The sequence below is a fragment of the Diospyros lotus genome, chromosome 12 (genome assembly GCF_014633365.1).
Source record: "Diospyros lotus cultivar Yz01 chromosome 12, ASM1463336v1, whole genome shotgun sequence".
Classification (NCBI taxonomy): Eukaryota; Viridiplantae; Streptophyta; class Magnoliopsida; order Ericales; family Ebenaceae; genus Diospyros; species Diospyros lotus.
Window position 1 is genome coordinate 32,119,880 of NC_068349.1, and position 25,344 is coordinate 32,145,223.

The following is a 25,344-nucleotide window of genomic DNA, read 5'->3' on the forward strand; positions in this document are numbered from 1 at the left end:
TGGGCCCTGAGGCAACCGCCCCATGGGCCTCATGAAAGGTCCGGACACCACCATAGTCAAATCGTCGGCCTCTTGGTGATCGTGCCTCTCTCTCTCTCTCTCTCTCTGCAATGGCGAAATGGAAGCAGCAACAAGCTTACATCTCCGTTCCCTCTCAGATAATCACCTCTCTATCCTCTTCCTCTCTCCAGTCCCTGCTTCTGTCTCCTAAGAAGTCCTCCATGACCAAGCGCAATGTCCTCAAGAACCCTAGGCTTTGGCTCTTCTCTCTCTTTCTCTGAGCATTTCTCGGGATGCTCATGCTGTGGCCCAAACTCGATCTCGATGCCCCGTGTTCGGCCTCGTCAAATGGCTTTTCGAGGTCGCAGCTTGCTGTTGCGGCAAAGAGTGAGAATCATGTCGTTGAGGAACGAGAAGAAGAACAGGAGGAGAGTGAGTTCTGGGAGCAGCCGGATGGGTCGGGGTACAGGCCGTGTTTGGATTTCAGCAAGGCGTACAGAAAATGGAGCGGCGAGATTGTGAAGGATAGAACGCGGTATCTGATGGTGGTGGTCTCGGGCGGGATGAACCAGCGAGGAATCAGATTGTTGACGCTGTGGTGATCGCCAGAATTCTTGGGGCTGCTCTGGTTGTTCCCGTCTTGCAAGTCAACGTCGTTTGTGGCGATGAAAGGTTTGCACGATCTTTGATTTTTATTTTTTATTTTTTGGGGGGTTAGAAGAAACAAGTGACCCAAAACAATGAATTATATGGTTGCCGGATGGACAGAGCTATCTGTCGAAGAGAAGAATATAATCAAGAGTTAAACTCAAAAAAATCCTAATGCCAGATTTTCCCATTTCAAATTGACATGATGCTTTATTATTTTCTTTGTTTTGCTGCTCTTGGTATTGAAAATTATGAAAAATTTTGGAGGCTTACTGTTTGTTGTTTCTGCTTTTGTTCCCCATTTTTTGCAGTGAATTTTCAGATATATTTGATTTGGATCACTTCAAGAAAGTGCTTGCCGATGATGTGCGCATAGTTTCATCACTGCCATCCACACACTTGATGTCAAGGCCGGTAGAGGAGAAACAGGTGCCATTCAATGTCACCCCTCAATGGATTCGAGCTGATTACCTTAGACGGGTATGAAACATTGCCATATATGTGCTTGATCACTTCTAGATAAGCAAGACAGTGCTTAATTTCTTTTGGTGTATAATAAACAAAGGCAAAGTTCCTGTGATTGTATTTTGCAAGGCTGGAATTTGGTTTAGTGTTTATATGTCTGTTTAATTGTTATAGTACCAAATAAATAGGGCAGAAAGAACTTGGAAGTTCAAATTGTTCAGATGGGTGTAGCTCATTTTAAGTTCAATCAATCCTTTATATATTTTGGACTAATAATTTGGCTGAAGGATCTTATTTTCACTTGTGTGCACTGCCACAGACAGTAGGCCTTTTTCTTTTAATTTTTGACTTACTTGCTGCCATAAGGCTATGAAAAAGCTACTGATTGTTTTGAAATATTTTGGAAGTACGTGCCCAATGGTTGTCCATTCCACCAAGGAGCGTAGTGCGGTTAAGGCTTCTGATTGTTATCGTTGTATATGCCCAGCTGGGTAGTCTGACCTGTGTCATGATGAATCTTTGCTGATGCTATTTCTGTTGGTTCTGCAGCTTAGGAGAGAGGGGGTTCTGCTCTTACGTGGTTTGGATTCAAGATTTTCTAAAGATCTCCCATCTGATCTTCAGAAGCTTAGGCGCAAGGTATATTTGTCCCTTCATTCATGAGCCCTAATTGCTTTTAATTTTTAATCACACCTTTATCTATAAAGGTTGTTGCTCTTTATTTGATTCCTTAATTAGTATGTTGACTACAAGCTTTTTTTTTTTTTTCTTTTTATCATAGGTTGCGTTTCAGGCACTGAGGTTTGCCCCCACCAATTTTAGACTTTGGTAACAAGTTCACGGAGAGGATGCGGAGCAAAGGTCCTTATCTTGCTCTTCATCTACGAATGGAGAAGGATGTGTGGGTGAGGACGGGTTGCCTTCCCGATTTGAGTCACAAGTATGATGAGATTGAAATGAATGAGAGGAAGCTACGGCCTGAGCTCTTAACTTCAAAATCAAACATGAGTTACCATGATAGAATGAAACAAGCAAGAAAAAAAATAATGCTTGATTAATTCTAAATGAGCCGAGAATAAGAAGTTAAATACTCTACCTATCCTTATCTTTTCTCCTAAAAAATAAGAGATGAGATAGGATATTCTATCTCCTAAATTATAGAGATAACATAACATTTAAACATACACATTCAAACTTTAAATTATAAGTTACAACAATTCAATTTACACGGCCGAATGGCCTTATTCTTTATAAACAATCTTCAATTTTGAATTTCATCTAACACTCCCCCTTAAACTGTGGAGTAGATGCACCTCATTCCCAACTTGCCAATCAGAAATTCGAACCTCGGTCCACCATAGCCTTTGTGAACACATCTACTACTTGATCTTTGGTGGGAATATAAGACAAGACTATCCCTCCTTCAATTTCTCATTTTATAAAACTTCTATCTATCGTCACATGTTTCATGCAATCATGTTGGACAAGATTCTTTACTATGCTTATTGTCGACTTAATATCATTGTATACCCTTGTAGGTTGAGCCAAGGGTATCTTTAGGTCCTTCAATAGCCTCTCTAATCATATCACTTCACATATTCCTTGAGTTATCACTCGAAATTCTGCCTCAGCACTACTGTGGGCCACCATTGATTGTTTTTTGCTTCTCCATGTTATCACATTTCCCCATACTTTGGTACAATATCCCGTTGTTGACTTGTTGTCCTCATTTGAACCTGCCCAATCTGCATCCACAAATTCTTCAATTCCTTTTTCCTTTATTTTTCGAAACATTAATCCTTTTCCAAGTGTTCCTTTAAAATACCTTAGTACATGAAATACTGCATCCATATGTCTTTGTGTGGGTGAGTGCATATATTGACTTATTTTACTTACTGCATAGGCAATGTCAGGCCTAGTCAAAGACAAATAAATCAACCTTCCCACCAAGTGTTGGTACCTTTCTTTGTCTACCAGAATATCACCTTCTGTTTCTCTTAATTTCCAGCCCTTGTTTAGTGAAGTGCCAGTAGGTCTGCATGCCAACATCCCGGTGTCTTTTAGTAAATGCAGGGTGTACTTCATTTGTGATACAAATAACCCTTCTTCACTTCTAGCCACTTCCATACCCAAGAAGTATTTCATAAGCCCGAGATCTTTGACTTCAAATTCTGCCTTCAGCTTCCCTTTTAAGGCTTCAATTTCTTGTAGATCATCACATGTTACAATGATATTATCAACATAAATAATTAGAATAGATTTCTTCCCATATTCTATGGTTTTCACAGACAAAGTATGATCAACTTGTCCCTGTTGATACCCAAATTGAATTAAGGACATGCTGAATTTTTTGAACTATACTCTAGGTGACTGCTTTAATCCATATAGAGATTTTCTTAGCTTGCACACATTTCCTATGCCAGCCACCTCTTCAAAACCAAGTGGGATCCTCATATATATTTTCTCATCTAAGTCCCCATTAAGAAATGCATTCTTAATATCAAACTGAAACAATGGCCAATCTAAATTTACTACAATAGAAAGGATTACCCGGATAGAATTCAATTTAGCCACAAGTGCAAATGTCTCCTCATAATCTATCCCATATGTTTGAGTGAACCCTTGGGCCATCAACCGGGCTTTATACCTTTCAACACTACCATCAGCATTATGCTTCACAGTAAATACCCATCGGTATCCAATTATCTTTTTGTCTAAAGGTCACTATTTTCCAAGTGCCATTTCCCACCAGGGCCTTCATTTCTTCCATAACCGTTGCTTTCCATTTAGGATCCTGCATTGCTCCTTGGATATCTTTTGGAATAACTATACTATCAACTTTGGCAATAAACCCTCTGAATTTAGGAGACAACTTAGCATAGGTCAAATGATTTTTCAGTGGGTATTTTGCACAGTACCTTACCCCTTTTCGGTGGGTATTTTGCCCAATCCAGCCTGTCCTCAGGTGCTGCATCACTGCTAGTGTCATGCTCATTGTTGAGAGTTTCCCTTGTTTCAGGGCTGTCCTCTAAACATTATTCTTCAGTCCTGTAGATATCTTTTGAAGGACCAATAGCTGTTGGTAGAGATGATTGACACTGCTGCAGCTTAGTTTGGTCTTTTGGTCGTCGGGAATAAACAAACAAAGGGTCAGCTGGTTTGGTATTGTTCTGACCAGAACAATGGCCAAATACTATTGTGTTAGAATTAGTGGTTAATTCAGGATCAGGAGTTAATTTAGGGTTAGCTGGAGCTATACCTGCTATAGTAGGAGGGGATTTCACTGTTAGTGTGTTATTAAAGGTTTTAATAATTTCTCCCCTTTGAGAATACACTGACAGTTAAAGAGTGGGAGTTGGAAGTGGATCAGTGGGAAGATCCATAGATGAGTTGGACTGATAATAGGGAATATCCTCATAGAATGTAACATCGGAGGAAATATAGTATTTTCGGTTCATAGGGCTGTAACACTTGTATTCTTTTTGGGTAGGAGAATAACCAATGAAGAGGCATTTTAGGGCCTTGGGATCAAGCTTAGTACGAGAAGGACTATGATTATGAACATAAGAACACAACCAAACACTTTAGGCGCAAGAGATTGGAGAAAATGAGCATGAGGATATAAGGTACAAAGGGTATCAATGGGGGTTTTGAAGTTCAAGGTCTTGGAGGGTAGACAGTTTATAAGGAAAGCTGATGTAAGAACCGCCTCCCCCCAGTATGAATGAGGGACATGGGTTGTGAACATCATTGCTCTTGCAACTTCTAAGATATGCCTATTTTTTCGTTCGACCATACCATTTTGTTGTGCTGTGTAGGAGCAAGAGCTTTGGTGTAAAATCCCATGGTCAAGCAAGTAATTGGTTAGGTCATGAGAAAAATATTATCGCATTCCTAGGGTTACCTAGGGTTGTGATTGGAATTTGGGAGAGAAACTGGATGATAGACTTAAAGGAGGGAAAGAGAAATCAAAAGAGAAAGAGAGGGAGAGATTAGAGAGGAAACGAGATGGAGAGAAAATTAGGGAGATAAGAATTCACTTCATTCATCAACATGCCTTTCTCTACATTTTAGGCCCTATTTATAAGCTATTCAATAGTAAATGAAATCTGAAAAATAGCACTCATGTGCTCTTAACAACTCACAAAATACCTCCTACTAATTACTACAACCTTATTACAATAATGCCCTTCTAACTACCCATGAGTTGTGACATTCCCCTCTCCTTGAAGGGTTTCTTGTCTCTAAGAAACTTATTACAACCAAGCCATTGTTTCTTCATCCAATGCTCGTCTTCACCCATTGGTTTCTTTTTCACTTTTCCTTCTTTTTATCTTGTTTTTTCCTTCTCTTTTGCTTTCTTTTTTCTTTCTCCTCAGCAGCAACAACAGTATGTCTTGCTGCTACACCAATGGAAACATGAGTAAGCAAAACAACAAGAGTCTCGGTTGCTTCAACAAAAAATCCCTTCCTTTTCTTCCTTTCATCTTGTTTCACTTTATCCTTCTGCATCCTCAATTGCTCTAAATCAAAAACATACTGTTAGAAGGTTTTAGTGTAATCAATTTCATGCAAGCATCCTCCCTTAACCTCTAACCATTCTTGAACTGCCCTCCATTGGTTATCCACTTCGATTAAAGCACAAGTTTCCTCCCAATTGACTGATTTCTCAGTTGGAGTTACCTGATCCATAATAGGTAATTTAATAACTCCTTCCATTCCTATTCCTTCAAGAGAAATAGATTTAAGATCTCCACAATCTAAGGCTATTGTGGTCGTTTTCATTCCAAGATCTTTGCCTCCCGGATTGCTAGTAAACATCTCAGCTTCATCCTCAACAGTTACCTCCTCCAACGGTGTCATATTGAGGGTTTTAGAATTTGAATTCTCAGTACCAGTTGGGGTGCTTGAGATGTTGCCAACCATTGGACTGCCATCCCCCAATTCTTCAATCCCTTATTCCGTTTCTTTTTCTTCCTCACCAGCTTCTTGCATCTCTAGCTTAACAAGCTTAGAAGCTCCATTGATAATATAAGTTTTGGTCCTTTCTCCAAACCGGTTACACAAGCCAATTACAAACTGCGGCCAGCTCAATTCCACCCTTCCCCAGCTCCAATTCTAGAACCACACATATGAAATTCCACTCAGATTAGCTGCAACCATTTTTACCTTCTCCTTTTCAACTACTTGATGTTGGTAGAACACCCGTTTACATTGTCAGATCCACCATTTTAGCCTATCCTTGTCAAACACCGAAATAGCCAATGGAGCAATAGTAGGCAAATCAACACTTGAAATTGAGGTTGATAAAGTCCGATTAGCAGTCTGAAATTTAGGTGAACACAGGATTAACAAATGGTCCAACTTCCTACGGAGGTCCTTAATTTCCTTTGTTGCAGCAATTAGTCCTTCGGCCATCTCTTCAGTTCAATTTCTTGAAATTGCACCCTGTAACAGCCTCTTGATCAGCCTCTATGGATCCCTTCGGAAACTCTTCCTTGTATTAAAATTTAGCAATCCTTAATCCCTGAAATCTAATTCAGCCCTGCAATGGTTGCTTTCAGTTTAACAACCTCAATTCTTACTGCTAAACATGCTCCAAATCAAATTCTCCAAAATCCGATAGTGATTGCAATGGCTCTAATTACGCAGTTTCACTTCTCACCACTTCCCAATCTGAGTTGGGAATCACAACTGAAATCAAGTCAATTGAGAATCGCTACTTGCGGAATTCTCCTCTAGACCGTTTCGATCGCACCTGCCGTCGCAACTCGGTCACATATAGTGGCGGCACTTCTCACCCCACTTAAGATCCACTTAAGCCTGTATCGCCTAAACCACCACGCCTTCGCTACGTCTCAATTCTGAGTATATAATTGATCAAAGGAACTCACCTCTTAGGCTAGCTGCTTTAGACGTGCTTTGATTCTGGATCTCAGCTACGGTGTTGCAATTAAGGTAAATCGCCTTCTTGAATTGCAATTGCAGTAGCCGAAATCTGTTGCTCTTATCGCTGCTAGCAATCTGATCCAGAATTCCTTCCAGTTTAGATCGGAAACACTTCTAGTAATCACCCATCACAGACTTGGTCACATACACGCTTTCCTTGACCGATCAATACCTCCTAAATTTTCAAGTTGAGAGGTAATTCTTTGTCGGAATCGCTGGAACTGAATTGACTTGAGTTCAATTCGTTCCAAGTTCTACAGCAATTGCCGATTGCTGGAGTTCAATGAGTTCAATTCGTTTCAATCATCTTGTTGTATTTAACACTATCAGCAGCACTCTCCCAAGTAATAGTATAAAACAAATCCATCTCATGCCATAACTCTACCAAAGTATTAAAATAATCTGTAACACTTAGATTACCTTATTTAATGTTCCTTATGGCTGACCTTACCTCAAAGCTTTGAGATGAATTCTCCAAATCTGAATACATCTCTTGCATTGAGTCCCAAATCTCCTTGGCTGTTTTGTAGAAGAGGTATGTCCTTTCAATCCTAGTCCCCATGGAATTTATCAACCATACCGTGATGGTTGAATTTTCTGCCTCCCATATGCTATAAGAGGCGTTTGTTGGCGAAGGAGCTGGAGTCACACCAGTCAAATATCTTGCTTATTTTTTGCCATTGATCACTAATAAAACTGATTGAAACCACTCCCTAAAATTACTCTCATTTAACTTATGGTGAGTAATTTATAGTGGGTGATTGTCGATTAAATGGCTGGACATGTTAGGAAAGGATTGAGAAGGAGCTGAATGGTGAACAGCACTTGGGGAATTGGTGGTTGAAGTTTTTGTAAGGGTAGGGTTTTGGTTTGCACCAGCCATGATCTTTTCGAAAAGGGAAAAAACAAACAGTAGAAAAAAAAAAAAAAACTACTTTAGGCTTAACTTAGTCTTTCATACCATGAAACAAGCAAGAAAAAAAAAATAATGCTTGATTAATTCTAAATGAGCCGAGAACAAGAAATTGAATACTCTACTTATCCTTATCTTTTCTCCTAGAAAATAGGAGATGAGATAGGATATTCTATCTCCTAAAACATATGAAATTATATCTCCTAAATTATAGAGATAACCTAAAATTTAAACATACACAACAACAACAACATATCCAGCCTTTATCCCACTATGTGGGGTCAGTTACATGAATTCTAGACTTTCATGTATTTCTGTCTTTTGTCATATCTTCATTTAAATCCATACACTTCATATCAAACTTTAATATCTCTCCTAAAGTCTTCTTGGGTCTGCCTCTACCTCTTTTTTTGACTAATTGTTCAATTTCATCAACTCTCCTCATTGGAGCGTCTCTTGGTCTCCTTCTCACATGACCAAACCATCTTAGTCTAGTCTCTCTCATCTTCTTCTCGATTGGCACTACTCCTATCTTATTACGAATAACTTCATTTCTAATTTTATCCTTTCTTATATGGCCGCACATCCATCTTAACATTCTCATCTCCGCTACACTCGTCTTTTGCTCATGCCAGTATTTGACTGCCCAACATTCTGAGCCATACAGCAAGACTAGTCTAAACATACACATTCAAACTTTAAATTATAAGTTACAACAATTCAATCTACACAGTCGGATGGCCTTATCCTTCATAAACGATCTTCAAATTTGAATTTCGTCCAACATAGAAAGCTTGCAGGGCTCTGCCCCTTGAATGCATAAGAAATTACAAGGTAAGCTTCATAACCAAATTCTCGTACATTTTGTTGTTGTTCTTATTGCCTCTTTCTCAATTAATTCTTGTGATATGTAGTAATTAAGATGGTATTCACTTTATTGTATAAACTGCTCAAGGCCTTGGGAGCTCCGAAGAGCTCAAGAATATACTGGGCTGGTGGTAAACCATTGGGAGGGAAAGAAGCCTTGCTACCGCTAATGACAGAATTTCCTCATTTATACAACAAGGAAGATCTTGCCTTGCCTGGGGAACTTGAGCCATTTGGAAACAAAGCTTCCTTTATGGCTGCCCTTGACTTCATCGTAGCCGAGAACAATGATGTTTTCATGCCAAACATGGGCCATGCAATCCAGGTATTGCAGCTGTTGTAGAGTAGCACATTATCGTTGAACTGGGAGAGAGGAACGAATTTAGTAGTCTGTTGGCGCTTGCCCATACAGCAGGTACGTCGCTTGTGGCCTTTAACGCACTGGAGGCTGCAAGAGCATACCAACAACCTGGGCATTTGTACTTTGAAAGGTTTGATTTGCGCTCTTCGCAAACGGGCACTGATTTTCTGGGATTTGGGTTCGTCAAAGGTGTTTCTTCCGCTTCATTCATCTGGGGGGGGGGGGGGAGAGAGATAAAGGTTAAGATTTGCAGAAAAGCAGAAGATCGCTAGGGTTTATTAAGAAATAAGAGTCGCACGGAATGAACAGGAAAATGGCAAGTAACCATATAATTTTAGTAATTTTTATGCTATTATAAAATTACAAATTCATATGGCCCACAAAATAAAAGATACAGAATAGATCGACAAAAAAAAAAATAAAGGAATCAGAGATAGGAGGTTACGCCACGTGGCCACCCGAGCAACCATCTCAAATCCTCGGGTGGGGGTCACTCAGGGGTGGCATGGCCTAACGGGGGCCCTCTGCGCATGGCTTGGCATGCTCGCGCATGGGTGCACAAGTATGCAACAACACCCTGAGTAAGGGTTACTTTGGGCTACCGCATACGCGTCCACACCCTCGTTATTAATAGTGTATGCCCTAATACTAAATTTGGATGACATCTAACAGACTTGTAATAAATACATTTGTTATATATTTGTATATATTAATAAAAAACAAGTTTATCTTTATTCATAAACTCTCCAGATAATCCTGTCACACAGTCTTAACATCTTGAGAACAAGATTCTTAAACAGAAGATTCAAGTGAGGCACACGACCATCTCATGATCCCATTGCTATAATAGATACCGAGGTATTCTACTCCTCGATCCTCGCATTGTTCATCGTGTCACCCACTCCCAAGATGACCGTGAACCCCAATGCAATTCTTTAAATAGGACACACAATCCATATTTAATCCATCTCATTTCGGGTTGATTCCCTAGTCTTCTGGCCTCTTTCAACCTCAACTAGTGGCACACCTCGCATCCTAAACCATTGGGACTCGAACCCCCTACAAGGTACAAACCCTACTATGTTGCTCAAGATCTTCAACATCTAATCATCTCCCAAGCAGTCTGTTATGATGCTTTGGTCGACGGGTCTCTCACACCTTATTGCAAGCCATCCATCAGCCATATGCACGTGGGTCCCTAGATCCAAATCTGTCACTCGAAACACTTAACTAGTAGTGTCGCCACACTACTAGGGTTCCTTATCTTGTCCTTGCGAGTCATATCAGTTGCACCACTATTGTCTCATCAATTGGCTTGACTATTACACTATCATTTGACCACATTTGGTCTCTCACTTGATCCAATCCCTTGGATCCTTAATCTACACATCTTATTTCTGAGATACTAAATGATCCTCGAAAATACTTATCATCTAATCCGAACTCATTAGTTAAGACATGTCATATCTAACTAATCATTCACGATTCGATCATCCTCGATAACCGCAAGTTATCACATCATTCATCATAAGGATTTCGACTAATGACCTCAAATTAACAATCTCTAAATCTCTCGGATCCATAATCATGGTTATCGACTCATCCTTACACCCGAATCATATCATTGGATCCTAACTCTCATAGCTAGATTATTTCGACTAGTCATTCTATCGCTTAACAAGGTTAGATCCTCAAATCAACAATCTCTAAGACTTCAACCATCAATCCTCGAATCTTTAAATAGGGATTTCTTTCTTTACGAACCATCAGACTCTTTTTCCCCAAGCCTCCACTTGGGGTTTCTATTAATTGGTTCCAAATATTGGATCCCCTTAGTCTCCAAGTCAGACTTCTCATAAGTCTCCAAATAAACTTTCCCTCTGATACCAACTGTATCAGAGTCACTTAAGGCTTCCAAATAAACTTTAGCTCTAATACCAACTGTTACACTCTGCTTTTCTCGAGCTTGTCACTATCTGGGTCCCATCATATAAATACATATTCTCTTTCCAAAATACATTTCTTAAACCTCAAGTACCATATTCCAAAGAGAAAACCCCCAACATATCATTACAAATGCGGAAGTAATAATCGAAACCTGATATAGTACATAATCAAATTCACTTTAATCATCATAAGAATTCGTACCATTACCTCACATTTTCAAAAGTTAAATACATGGATACTCGTTTCCCGAGATAACAACTAAACACCTTAGGTGCAATCAAATGATACCTCAAATATATATTGCCATTTCTAACTCATCTGAAACATATCCGGATCTCCATGAACAAACAAAATACCGAAATAACATGTTGAATCCATGGGATACGTCACCCCGTGCCGTCATATCTCAACCACCTCCTTGCCTAAGTTGCAAGTCTCAATTTGAACGTTTGAATATTCTAGGGACATAACTCAATTAGAAGATGAATCTTCTAGTGAGGGTTTAAAAACAGATACATGAATACAAGATGCAAATACATGAACAATATATGCCCTAGTGTAATTTCTCTGGCCACCCAGCCCGACACGAAACCCTAGGCAAAATCCCGATCTTTTTCAGGATAATCCTAACGTTGTTCCACCAATTGCCCTTGGGAAATTACGGTTACACTATCGGGGCAACATCTCAATCCCATGCACGAGTATTAATATGCTAATAACATCGTGCCCTGCAAATATCACAACTTTCCATGCAATATGACAAAATGATCATGACTTTCATAAATATCATGCATAATAAACAATTATATCATATATAAGTTTTGGAGACAAAATCACTCGCATTTAGCGCGAAGTTTGAAATATCTTGAAAAACGCGCACTGCCCTGATTTTGGTGCCAAACCTCAAAAGTTGCACAAATCACTTTATCTCGAGCACAATAATCCTATAAATCATATTTATTCACCCAAAGAATCAATACTTCAATTTCTTATTTTTCCTTCATTTTCTCTCATTTTCCCTTCTAAAATTTCAAATAAATACCTCTTTAACTATTTTCTCCAATATTTTTTCACAATAATTTATAATATTCTAAGAACTTCAAAAAAAAATTCCATAACTTACCTCGAAGCTTCATTTGCACGCAAAATGAGACTGGTTGTTGCGAAAATTGAGAAACCAGGAAGGCTAAAACCAAAACTTTTTGCACAACCTTCTAGGTCTCGATTTTATAGGAATCTAGCAATTTTTTTTCATATTTTTTTGAGCCCAGACGTGCCCTCACGCGCCCCCACAAGGTGCTCCACGCGCCCCACTCGCAGGGCCTGGCTGGCACGTGCATTGCACGCGTCGGTCGTCTTCATCCTCCAGCACGCCGAACAAACTACGATCTGCCTTGTTTTTTTGGCTATATCTCCTTTGTTTAAGCTTCGTTTTACCTCCCGTTTGAACCTATGCCTTCCTCTCTTCATCATCTATTGGATTATAGCTTCAAATAGGTCGATTGGAGCCATTTTTTGACTGCTCAACTCGATTTTTCGTCGAAACTTTATAACTCTCTCATCTTTCAATGAAAATTGCTCAAATTTCATAGGAATGATCCTCTAGACATAGGGAACAAAAACCTCTTATCCTTTGCCCTCAATTTATTCCTGAACTCTCAAATCTGAGAGTTTAATTTTTTAACACATTCGATCATCTCTATTTATAGGCAACCCTGAGCTTCCAAATGCTCAAGGCTTGTCAAACTGACCCCGCAGAGGATTCTACCTCCCCTGGATCGACCTAATCGTGGCTAAAACCGACCACAAAACTAGATTGCGTTGCTTTCAAAATTCGACCGAAAGCTTGGTTGAAAATCTCCAAAATTCGACCATCATCTTGGCCAATGTTTGCCCAAACTTGACACTAGAGCATGCCCAACCCATTTCCTCGAAACCTCACTGGTCGGTAGGCGTTGGTCGACGACCAGAAGAGGCTGGTGATGCGGTCACCAATCAAAACCCGGCCCAAGGTCGACCCGACTAAACCAGAACAATAGCGCCGAAACAATAGCACTGAAATAGTAGTAAATAGTATTTTAATACTTCATATATTTTAAGATTCTACTTGGTTTAGGATTCTATTTCATGTTTCTACTTGATTTAGGATTCTATTTCATGTTTCTACTTGATTTAAGATTCTATTTCATGTTTGATTAGGGTTTTATTTCTATTAGGATTTTAGTTGACTTTTACTTATAATTTATTTTTATTAGGATTCTAGTTGGATTTTGTTTACAAATATTAGATGGATCTGGATTAGCTAAACATTATAAATATACCTAGAAGTTAGGGGTTGTAATCAAGTTTTTCTCAATCAAATTTCAGCAACCTATTTGGATTTTCTTAGTAAAACAGTATTGTTTTTGCGTCTTCTTGAAAGTCAAGCTTCGGCCATTGAAGTTTGCTCTTTCAAGGGTTTATTTTGGTGTATTTTTTCACACACGCACTACACGCTGTGTCAGGTAGTATCAAAGCGGTTCATCAACCAATCAGATGGCTAATCTTGAAGGTAACAGTAGCAACCAGCCTCGTGATGGTGATCGAGAGCTGCTCGCGGTTTGGAGAGCAATCGAAAAACAATGAAAAATAATTCGTACAATGGAGCAGCAATTGGAGCGAATCCGCAACCAATTGGGCGTTTTACAATGAGTTAAGGATAATTGGAATCAGACTAATGGCGTGAATCAAGCTGGTTATGTTAAACCGAGAAGACCAACCATTAATCTTATCCTCATTAATCCTAGAAGACCAATGATGGATGATAGCGACAATGAGAATGATCTTGGTCATATGATAGCCAACCCTAGCGGTAAAGGGGTTAGGAGAAATGCGCAGCAACACAACCATTGAGGAAACGATGAGTATAAACTAAAAAATGGTTTTTCGTTGAGTTTGAAGCTTGATCTCGAACATTATGTTGTCCCAACAATCTCAACGTTTGCAAACTTAAGTCTGATTTATGCTGCTAACATGACAGAAAGTCCAAAGTTATTGACTTATACTGGGGTATTTTCTAGTCCCGAGGGCTCAAGCATTGCTTCGCACTCCAAGGATGGCGGTGTTTCTTCTGATCGGCTTGCGACTGTGAAAGAGATGGAGACCATGGTAGCAGATCCTTCTACAGTTTATTCAGGCTCTAGCATGATTGAATCGAAGGCAATAGGAACATATTCACTTTTGTGATTGCAAAAGCAAGATGGTCAAATGGGTCTCTTTGTGGATAAGGGTGTTGGATCTCCCAGATTAGTTAACTTGGGTAGCTCAATTGCTTTCGATATTAATCTAGAATTAGATTCCGAAACTAAGAATGTTGTAGCAACTACCACTATAGCTGATCAAGTACCTGGACCAAAGGAGGATACAAGCATCAATATTTTAAGTGATGGAGAGACTACTGGTAGTCATGAAATAAGCTTATATTCAAAATAGTTGTGATGTGATCACCAATCAAGATCCGGCCCAAAGCCGATTCGACCACACCGGAATAATATTTTAATACTTCTTAAGTTTTAAAATTCTACTTGGTTTAGAATTCTACTTTATATTATTTTAATACTTCTTAAGTTTTTAGAATTCTACTTGATTTAGGATTCTACTTTATTTCTTTATAATGCCCAACTTCTTAGCAATTGTAGCAAGTAGGAAGCGATTTCTTACTACCCTTACTTTGCTTTTTCATTAAGCTCTTTAATGTCTTTTCTAGAAGAATTAAATCTTCATCATTTTCACTAGAAGACTTACTTTCACTACTAGTTGAAAATTTAGTTTTTAAAGCTATATTCTTTATCTTCTTTATGGGTTCTTTCATTTGATTAAGAACTAACTCATGGGTTAAGAGATTCCCAATGAGCTCTTCCATTTTCAAGACTCCAAGATCTTTGGCTTGAGTGATAGCGGTAACCATAGGTTGCCAATCTATGCTAAGTGACCTACGTATTTTCTTTACTTGATCACTTTCGGGGATAACCTTGCCAAGCATCTTTAGAGAGTTAACCAATTTTTGAAATCTAGCATTCATATCACTAATGGTCTCATTGGCTAATAATTTGAACCCTTCATATTGGGACATCAAAAGATTTATTCTAGTATCCTTAACTTGATCGGTCCCTTCATACATAACTTCTAATTTTTTTCATATTTCATGAGATGTGGAGCATGAAGAGATTTGTTCATACTCACTAGGCAATATAGAACAAAACAATATATATTTGACCCTATGGTCCATTTCAAGATTATTTATATCTTCTTCAGTCCAATCTTTTTCTTCTTCCTTAGATAATGTAAAACCATCCCTAACAAGTTTCCACAATAGATAACTAATTAAAAAGATATAGGATTCCATCCTCATTTTCCAATAGCTATAATTGGTTCCATCAAGGAATGGGGGACGGGAGGGAGAAGTTCCCTCAACAATACCATTAGATACATATGAGGCCATTTTAAGATCTATCCTAAGATTTGAGATTGATGATCACAAATATTGTAGAACCCGCTCTGATACCAATTGTTGGTCCCTTGACACACACAATGGCCATTCAAAAGGGGGGTGAATTGAGTGATTAAAACTTATTGAATTGATTCTTTCCTTTTTAAAACTCTTGAGATTTACTTATACACAAAATACACTTGTTATAAATATATATGTTGTTTGGAAATGATAGCAATATAAATACACAAACAACCACAATATAAACACAAGATATATAGTGGTTCGGTGTATCCAACACCTACTCCATTCTCTCAAGGTCAAACCGACACTTGAGGTTCCACTAAAACCACCACTAGGTTTCCACACAAGATCACCTAGCAAACTTGTACACCCCGAGGTTTTCCCTTAGCTTACCCCGAAAACTATTACAACACAATAATACACCTAGATTGCTTGGGCTCTAGGATGCCACTCACAATCCACAATTTAATACAAACAAATCAATCCTATGTCCAACACACTTGGACTACAATAGATATCAATACAAGATCAATATACAAGGCAAAATGAAATGATACAAGTTACCAATAAGAAGAAAACTTCTTCTTTGCCTTGAGGCTCCAATGGATAGATCTTTGAAGCTCATTGGACCTTGGATTGCTTTGATTGAGTGCTTGAGAGCTTGGGTGTGCTTTAGGAAGATAGGAAATGGTAGAGCATTAGCCTTCTCCAGATTTCTTCTCTTGATATTTATAATGAGGCTCCCAAAACGACTTGCAACGGCTCCAAAAATCCGACCGTTGCAGTCTGGCAGTCGACTGCTCTAACTGACAGTCGACTCTGCGACACCCACAGTCGACTCTCATTGGCTTAAAGTCGACTCGACAGTCGACTAGCTAAAACCCACTCTCGGCTACCTCGACTCTGCATAAACAAGGCTCGGCTATATCGACTGATGCACATCCACAATCGACTTCCATAGACTTACAGTCGACTGTCCCTCACCGGGAGTCGACTCTCAGTCCAGATTTCAGAAAAATAAGATTTGCTTTGATAATACAATACATAGCATAAATTCATTACAAATCATTTTCACAATAATGAATACTAGCTATGAAAATACCGGGAGTTAGTTTTCCAAAAGGAAAACATTTTCTTATATGTTCCCTTATAGTGCTAATATTCTACTTAGAATCAAATAGCATTTCTTAGTTCATTTTGATACACAAAATACTATAATACTTAACAAATATCAAAAATCCATTAGGGGTTTTAACTATACCAAAAATAGTTTTACTAAAATTATGTTTTGTTAAACATCAAAATACACAATAGGTTGATTAGAGCAATTTGGCTCAACAAAATTTTCTTACCATTACACATAAACACACTGAGTTTGTGAGGGAGTGTAAGGATATTCGAGAGGTTCACTTATTGGTTATCAAGGGAGAGAGTGTGAGTGAGCCACTGAAGGTGAATCAAATTCCAGTGGAGGTGCAGGCATTGTTGAAGGAATTTCATGATGTGGTTCCTGAGGAATTGCCTAATGAGCTACCTCCTATGAGAGATATTCAACACCACATTGACTTGGTTCTTGGTGCTAGCTTGCCTAACCTACCACACTACGGATGATTCTTAAGGAGAATGAGATTTTGCGTGAGCAGGTAAAGGAATTGTTGAGAAAAGGGCACATTCAGACTAGCATGAGTCCATGTGTAGTGCCAGCATTATTGACACCAAAGAAAGATGGGAGTTGGAGGATGTGTGTTAATAGTAGAGCCATCAACAAAATTACTATTGGGTACAAATTTCCAATTCCTAGGCTCAACGACATGCTTGATCAACTTGATGGGGCTGTGATTTTTACCAAAATTGATCTTAGAAGTGGTTATTATCAAATCAGAATTCGACCTGGAGAAGAGTGGAAGACAGCTTTCAAGACGAGAGATGGGTTGTTTGAGTGGTTAGTCATGCCCTTTGGACTAACCAATGCACCAAGCACTTTCATGAGACTAATGAACCAAATATTATGCCCTTTCATTGGTAAATTTGTTGTGGTGTATTTTGATGATATTTTGATATACAGTAAGTCTATTAATGAGCATGAGGGGCATATTTGAGAGGTGTTGAGTGTGTTGAGGGAAAACAAACTTTATGCTAATTTGAAGAAGTGTACTTTTATGAGTGAGAGCTTGTTGTTCTTGGGCTTTGTTATAAGCAAAGAGGCGTAAAGGTAGATGAGGAAAAAGTGCGAGCTATTAGGGAGTGGCCAACCCCTAAAAATGTTAGTGATGTGCGAAGTTTCCATGGGTTAGCAACTTTCTATAGGCGGTTTATCAAACATTTTAGTAGTATTGTGGCTCCAATTACTGAGTGTTTAAAGAAAGGAAAGTTTCATTGGGGTGAAGAACAAGAGCAAAGTTTCACCTTGATAAAAGAGAAATTATGTACCGCTCCTGTCTTAGCTTTGCCAAGCTTTGACAAATTGTTTGAGGTTGCGTGTGATGCGAGTGGAGTGGGTATAGATGCTGTGTTGTCCCAAGAGAAGAGACCAATTGCATTTTTCAGTGAGAAGTTGTGTGAAGCCAGAAGAAAGTGGTCTACTTATGATAAGGAGTTTTATGCAGTAGTGAGGGCTCTTAAGACATGGGAATATTACTTGATTGCCAAAGAATTTGTTCTTTACACGGATCACCAAGCTCTTAAGTACTTGAGTAGCCAAAGGCAATTAAGGAGTGATATGTATGCTAGATGGTATGCTTTTATTGATAAATTTCCATATAAAATTGTACATAAGTCGAGACAGCATAATCGAGTGGCGGACGCTTTGAGTAGGCGTGTGGGTGTTGAGATTGTTGGGTTTGAGTGCTTGAAAGAATTATATGCGATAGACGAGAATTTCAAACATGTGTGGGAACAATGCATGTCTCAGCAACCATCAGGAGATTTCTATGTGCATGATGGGTTTCTCATGAAGGGAAATCAGTTGTGCATCCCTTGCATATCTCTTCGTGGGAAAATTATTCGGGATTTGCATGGTGGTGGTTTAGCAGGGTATCTTGGCAAAGACAAGACTATTGAAGCTGTTATGGGAAGGTATTATTGGCCAAGAGCAAGGAGAGATGTTTCTATTATTGTGGCGAGGTGTTATATATGTCAAACAGCTAAGGGGCACTCTTCTAACACCAGTCTCTACATGCCATTGCCTGTTCCTAATGCTATTTGGGAAGATTTGTTTATGGACTTCGTGTTGGGTCTAACGCAAACCCAATGAGGTATGGATTCTATTTTTGTAGTGGTTGACAGGTTTTCCAAGATGGCACACTTTCTCCCATCCAAGAAGACGGCAGATGCAATAGTTACAACCAAACTGTTTTTCAAGGAGATTGTTAGACTACATCGAGTCCCTAAAACTATTACTTCGGATCTTGATACAAGGTTTTTGAGTCACTTCTGGATTACCTTGTGGAGAATGTTCGATTCATCTTTGAATTTCAGTAACACAGCATATCCCCAGACTGATGGACGGACAGAGGTGGTGAATTGTACCTTAGGAAATTTGATTCTCAGTGTTTGCAAAGACAAGCTAAGACAATGGGACCTAGTCATAGCTCAAGCAGAATTTGCCTACAACAACGCCGTGCATAGCTCAACAGGAAGATCACCATTCTCTATCGTATACATGAAAGTTCCTAATCATGCATTGGATTTGGTAAAATTGCCAAAGGTACCAGGTTTCAGTGTTGCAGCTAGTGACTTAGCTGAACACGTTCAAGTAGTTCAGGAAGATGTCAAGCAAAAGTTGCACGAGGCGAATAAGAAGTACAAGGCAGCAGCTGACAAGCATAGGAAGCATAAGATATTTGCGGTTGGAGATGAAGTCATGATATTCTTGAAGAAGGAATGGATTCCTACAGGACAACAGAACAAGCTCAAGCAAAAGAAGTATGGTCCTTACAAGATTACAAAGAAGATCAATGATAATGCTTATGTCGTGGATTTGCCAAATCATATGGGTATTTTCAAAACATTCAATGTTGTTAATCTTTCTTTGTAGTTGCCGGACGTTGAGTTGTCATACCCAAATCATAATTTGAGGACGAATTCTTCTCAAATGGAGGTGAATGATGCGGTCACCAATCAAGATCCGGCCCAAAGCCAACCCGACCACGCCAGAACAATATTTTAATACTTCTTAAGTTTTAGAATTCTACTTGGTTTAGGATTCTACTTTATGTTATTTTAATACTTCTTAAGTTTTTAGAATTTTACTTGATTTGGGATTCTACTTCATGTTGGATTAGGATTTATTTCTATAAGAATTTTAGTTGGATTTTCTTTACAAATATTAAATGGATTTGGATTAGCTAAATACTATAAATATGCCTAGGATCTAGAGTTTGTAATCAAGTTTTAATCAATCAAATTTCAGCAACCTATTTGGGTTTTCTTAGCAAAACAGTCTTGTTTTTGCGTCTTCTTGAAAGCTAAGCTTCGGCCATTGAAGTTTGCTCTTTCAAGAGTTTATTTTGGTATGTTTTTTTCACACACGCGTTACACGCTACGTCAAGTTGCAAAAGAATGCTTCTCCAGGCAAGAAAAATCTACAAATGAATTCGGAAGCTATCGAGGAGTCAAAATCAAGAAAGCTGATGAAAGGAGGACATATGATAAGATCTACCAGATTAGAGAAGCGCTTAAGATGGAATGTTCAACGTCCTCAATCTAACAGTAATAATACAATGGAGGTAGAGGGCAACAAACATGGTGATGGTTGGACCCATGCCAACGAAGATAGGGCTAAGAGAGGAAGGAATGTCTTTGCTTATGTTCCCTTAGCAGAAAAGTTCAAGCAGTTCAAGAAGATGTCAAGCAAAAGTTACACAAATAAGAAATACAAAATGATAGCTGACAAGCTTAGGAAGCACAAGATATTTGAGGTTGGAGATGAAGTCATGATATTCTTGAAAAATGAACAGATTCCAACAGAAAAGCAAAATAAGTTCAAGCCAAAAAAATATTATCCTTACAAGATTCCAAAGAAGACCAATGATAATGCTTATGTTGTGGATTTATCTAATCATATGGGTATTTCTAAACATTCAATGTGGCTAATCTCTCTTTGTACTTGTCGAACGTGGATTTGTCCTACCCGAATCAAAATTTGAGGTTGAATTTTTTCTCAAGTAGAGGTAAATGATGTGGTCACCAATCAAAACCAGGCCCAAGGTCGACCCGACTAAACTAAAACAATAGCGCCAAAACAATAGCACTGAAATAGTAGTAAATAGTATTTTAATACTTCATATATTTTAGGATTTTACTTGATTTAAGATTCTATTTTATGTTTCTACTTGATTTATGATTCTATTTCATATTTGATTAGGGTTTTATTTTTATTAGAATTCTAGTTGACTTTTAGTTAGGATTTATTTCTATTAGGATTCTAGTTGGATTTTGTTTACAAATATTAGATGGATTTGAATTAGCCAAACACTATAAATATATCTAGAAGTTAGAGGTTGTAATCAAGTTTTTCTCAATCAAATTTCAACATATTTGGGTTTTCTTAGCAAAACAGTCTTGTTTTTGCATCTTTTTGAAAGCCAAGTTTTAGCCATTGAAGTTTGCTCTTTCAAAGGTTTATTTTGGTATGTTTTTTCACACACACGCTGCATTAGCTAGTCGGCCATGGCTGGCTTGCTTCCTCCTCAACTTTGCAAAATTACACTTTTGCCCCACCTGATTTGTCTCTTATGCTTTGACCCATTTTCACGAAGCCCCTAAACTTTCCATAATTTCCATTGAGACCCTCAAGTCCTACAATTTCCATTTCATTCTCGAAAATTCTGAAAAAATACTATTTTGACCTCCCTCTGGTAATTTTGAGAAACTGCACTTAGGCCTGAATCTTCATTTTGGCCATAAACCCTTTTGTTTCTTCCTGAAACTACTGAAGAGTTGTTCTAAATGCCGAATATGAACCTCCTCAAAGTTCCGTTGATTTCCTAGAAATCCCCTACAATTATTCGATTTTTCAACCTAAATCGCAGTTGTATTTTAACTGTACCGAAAATTTCTTCTGATTCAATTTCTTTCAATGTCACAAATCATGCCTCGAAATACTTGTTAATACTATATCATTTTACTTTATCATCTCAGCTCCAGGGCACTCCTTGCAGTTGATTCGGTCATTCATATCAGTAAGAAATTACCCTATAACCTCAATTTATCTGTAAATTCCATTTTTGCTTCAAGATAATTTACTCTTAAGTCTTTTAGAATTCTCTAGATATTACAAATACCTTACTACATACTAGGTGTGGACAGATTATGACCACCATAACGTGAGGTGGACATGGTCTCAATACAGAAATAGTTTATGTACCCCAACCTTATATCGGACAACATGCATGCATTTTTTTATGTATTCAATTGTTGAATATGCATGTTGGTTAAATATTCAATGCATGTATGGCGTGTATATTATATTTTATTGCATGTATTTGATACACGGTGAAATTTTTATTTTTGTCTATACTTCCGTACTAGTGATTCCCTTCAGTATAGTCCCACACAAAAATAAAATCGAACCTACGATCTTACAGTATTCTACACTCTTGAATGCTTGTGGGCACAAGTGTTGTGTGTGTAATTCATACATGGACGTATGTATTTATTTTTGTACCAAATTTATTTGAAATCACTTGAAAACTTAGCATTTTAATTTTTACATTATTAATTTCTTTCACTATTTAACTTTTTAAAACTTCTCTTTAAATTTTTTGATTCTCTCGGCCCTCTCTTCACAGTTTTATTCTCCTTATTTCTTAATCATCTATTTTATTTTCTCTCATAACTTTGACAAACAAACATATCGTTGTAGAGTAATACATCAAATCATTGATCTCTCTCTCTCGTTTGGGTTCAAATTTTATCAATAACAGCATTTGAATAAAGAGAATTAACTAAGAGATTTTGAATAAAGACAACAAAAAACCTATGAGAGTTGCATGACAGTGGCGTTTTACACCAAAACTTATTGGTAACACCAAATGATAGATTTACTTATTTAAAATATTGAGGTAGCATTTATTAAAATGAGAAAGATAAGCTTAAAATATTATCTAAATCAAGATATGAAATGGCCAAAATATGATTGAAAAATATTCTAAAATTTTTATCAAACTATTTATTAAATTTTTTAGAATACATTGAAGGACATATGAATTATTTTTTTTTTCTTATTTGTAAGATTCAAGATAAACTTATCTAGAAGGGGGGGAGATAAATTTTTTTGAACAATCCCAAATAAGAAGTCACGTGACTTCTATTTCAAAGGTTGTTAGATAAATTTAACAAATATAATAATAGAAATCATTTTTGTTTATAATGCTTCTCATATCTCATTTTTTCCAGTCCATATATTGGTTAACAAATCCTACCTAATGTAGCGTTTGTTAAAATGAATAAGATGAGATTGGAATATTTTTTGAACCAAAATATAGAATGGGAAGCATTTCGAGATTTTTATCGGATTATTTGTTAATTTTTTTAGAATGCATTAGAGATATATGGATCATTTTTTTTTTTTATCTATAAGATCTAAAATAAATTTATTTGAAGAGAAGAGAGATAAATTTATTTGAAAAATCTCAAATAAAAAGTTATGTGACTTCTTTTTCAATAATTAACAGATAAATATAATAAAGAACACTTTTATCTGAAATAATTTTCATATCTCACTTTTTCGAATCCATATCTTGATTAGTAAACACTACCTAAATGAATAAGTTTCAAATGAAGATTTATCTGATAATAATGAGAAGTTGCACGATATTTAGTTTTGTAAACAAAATCTAAATAAATACAAAATTTGATGTAGTGATATTGGAGATCATGACTAAAAAACCTTTTCAATATAATTATTTTTTATTTTCAAAATTATTGAAGGGTATTTTTGAAATTATCAAAGTTTGACAGAGTTAAAAAAATGACAACATTAAATGTGGTGTTTGCTTTTACAATAATAATAGATATATAATTATGCATATTAATATATATATTCACATGATTATTTATATAATTATATTATATTTTTTAAAAATCAAATTATATTATATAATTATTATATTTTCATATGATTATATGGATTATAATTATGTTAAAATAAAAAAAAATAAAAAAAACTACAACAATGTGGCTGAGTTGTTGGAACCTTTATTGGGCTTAACAAATCGGTTGATTCATCAATTGAGATAGAGTAAAGGCAGGGCTGGCCCTCAGAAGTTAAGGATCCTAAATAAAATTTTATATGGGCTATAACATTTTAGGCCCCTAATATTATTTAATATTATATATATATATAATATGTGATGAGCCCATCCCAACAAGAGCAGGACTGGCCTTGGTGGGGGGCCCAAGGCAACTGCCTTGGTTGCCTTCCCTTAAAGCCGACCGTGAGTGAAGGGTAAGAAAGAAACAAAAGATGAGGACAATGACAATGGCAATGGGAGTGGTGGGGATAATGGTGGTAGTGACAGACTTTTGAGTTTTATATAGAAGGATAAAATTGTCTTTAGCTTGATGGGATAACATAATATTATTTTGATAGGATAAAATTATCCACTAATTAATTAATAATGTGTCAACAAATATTATTTTTTATCTAAATAAAGTATTTTTTGAAATTAAATTAAGTAAACACGAGTCCTAAAAATATAGAAACAATGTTTAGAATGATGCCCCACGAGATATAAACTAGTTTTATTATTTTTATTTATCTTATTTGTAAAATGAAATTACTATGATAATATTAACACGTTGCATGACACACCATGCAAGCAACTAATCACACCCTATCTCCACACAAATCGTTACAGACAAGCCAAATTGGACCAGACCAATACGTTTCTATATATTCAGTCCAACATGATTGGCCCCATTGTTGCTGGACCACACCACATGAGTGGTAGATAACGTCTAACCCTAATCTGTTATGGCCATTGTTGTAACTGTTGCCACATTGCCCACATTCACATTACAAAAAAATTGGATTCTAAGTGATTTTCAAAATTGTCGCAAAACATTTAGAGAATTTTCAACAATCGTTGGAGTAACTGTCGTAAAGTTATATTTTTTGCAATTGTTTAAGAACTACTGCGAAATAATAGATTTTGCAGCGGTTGGTAACATTTAGCGACGATTTCAGAACCACTGCTAAAATCATTGAATTTTATCAGCAGTTCTGAAATTGCCGCTATTTTTGCCATGCGCATGCAAGCATGGCTTTCTGTTGTGCCTTGCACGCGCGGGCCATGCCTCTCATCTGGCTACCTGTGCACCCGCGACTGCTTGCCTTGCTGCCATGTGTGCCACGTGGCCGCATGTCCGCTCGCCACGTGGCAATGCTGGAATTTATTCTAGTTGCTGCCTTCCCCAGTTTAAATCCCATAACCTACCATACACATGCGAAACTAGTCGATTTGTAAAGCCTCCTTGTTATATACCTGTGCATATTAATTATATACTACTCCAACCACTATTTTCTAGAATTACATTTTATATTTTTTAATATAAATTAAAAAATTAATTAATTGATTAAATTAAAAATATATTTTTTAAAAGAATAATAGAATAAATTAAAAATAATTTAATTGATTAAAAATAAAAAGAAGAGTTAACATATTTTTTTTTAAATTTCATTTTATAAATTATCAAAAT

The 25,344-nt window shown here is 37.2% G+C and overlaps 1 pseudogene; it reads left to right on the forward strand.

The window, feature by feature from the left end:
* Positions 1–81: 81 nt before the first annotated feature.
* LOC127787614 (O-fucosyltransferase 20-like) overlaps positions 82–25,344 on the forward strand; it is a 43,854-nt pseudogene continuing 18,591 nt past the window's right edge.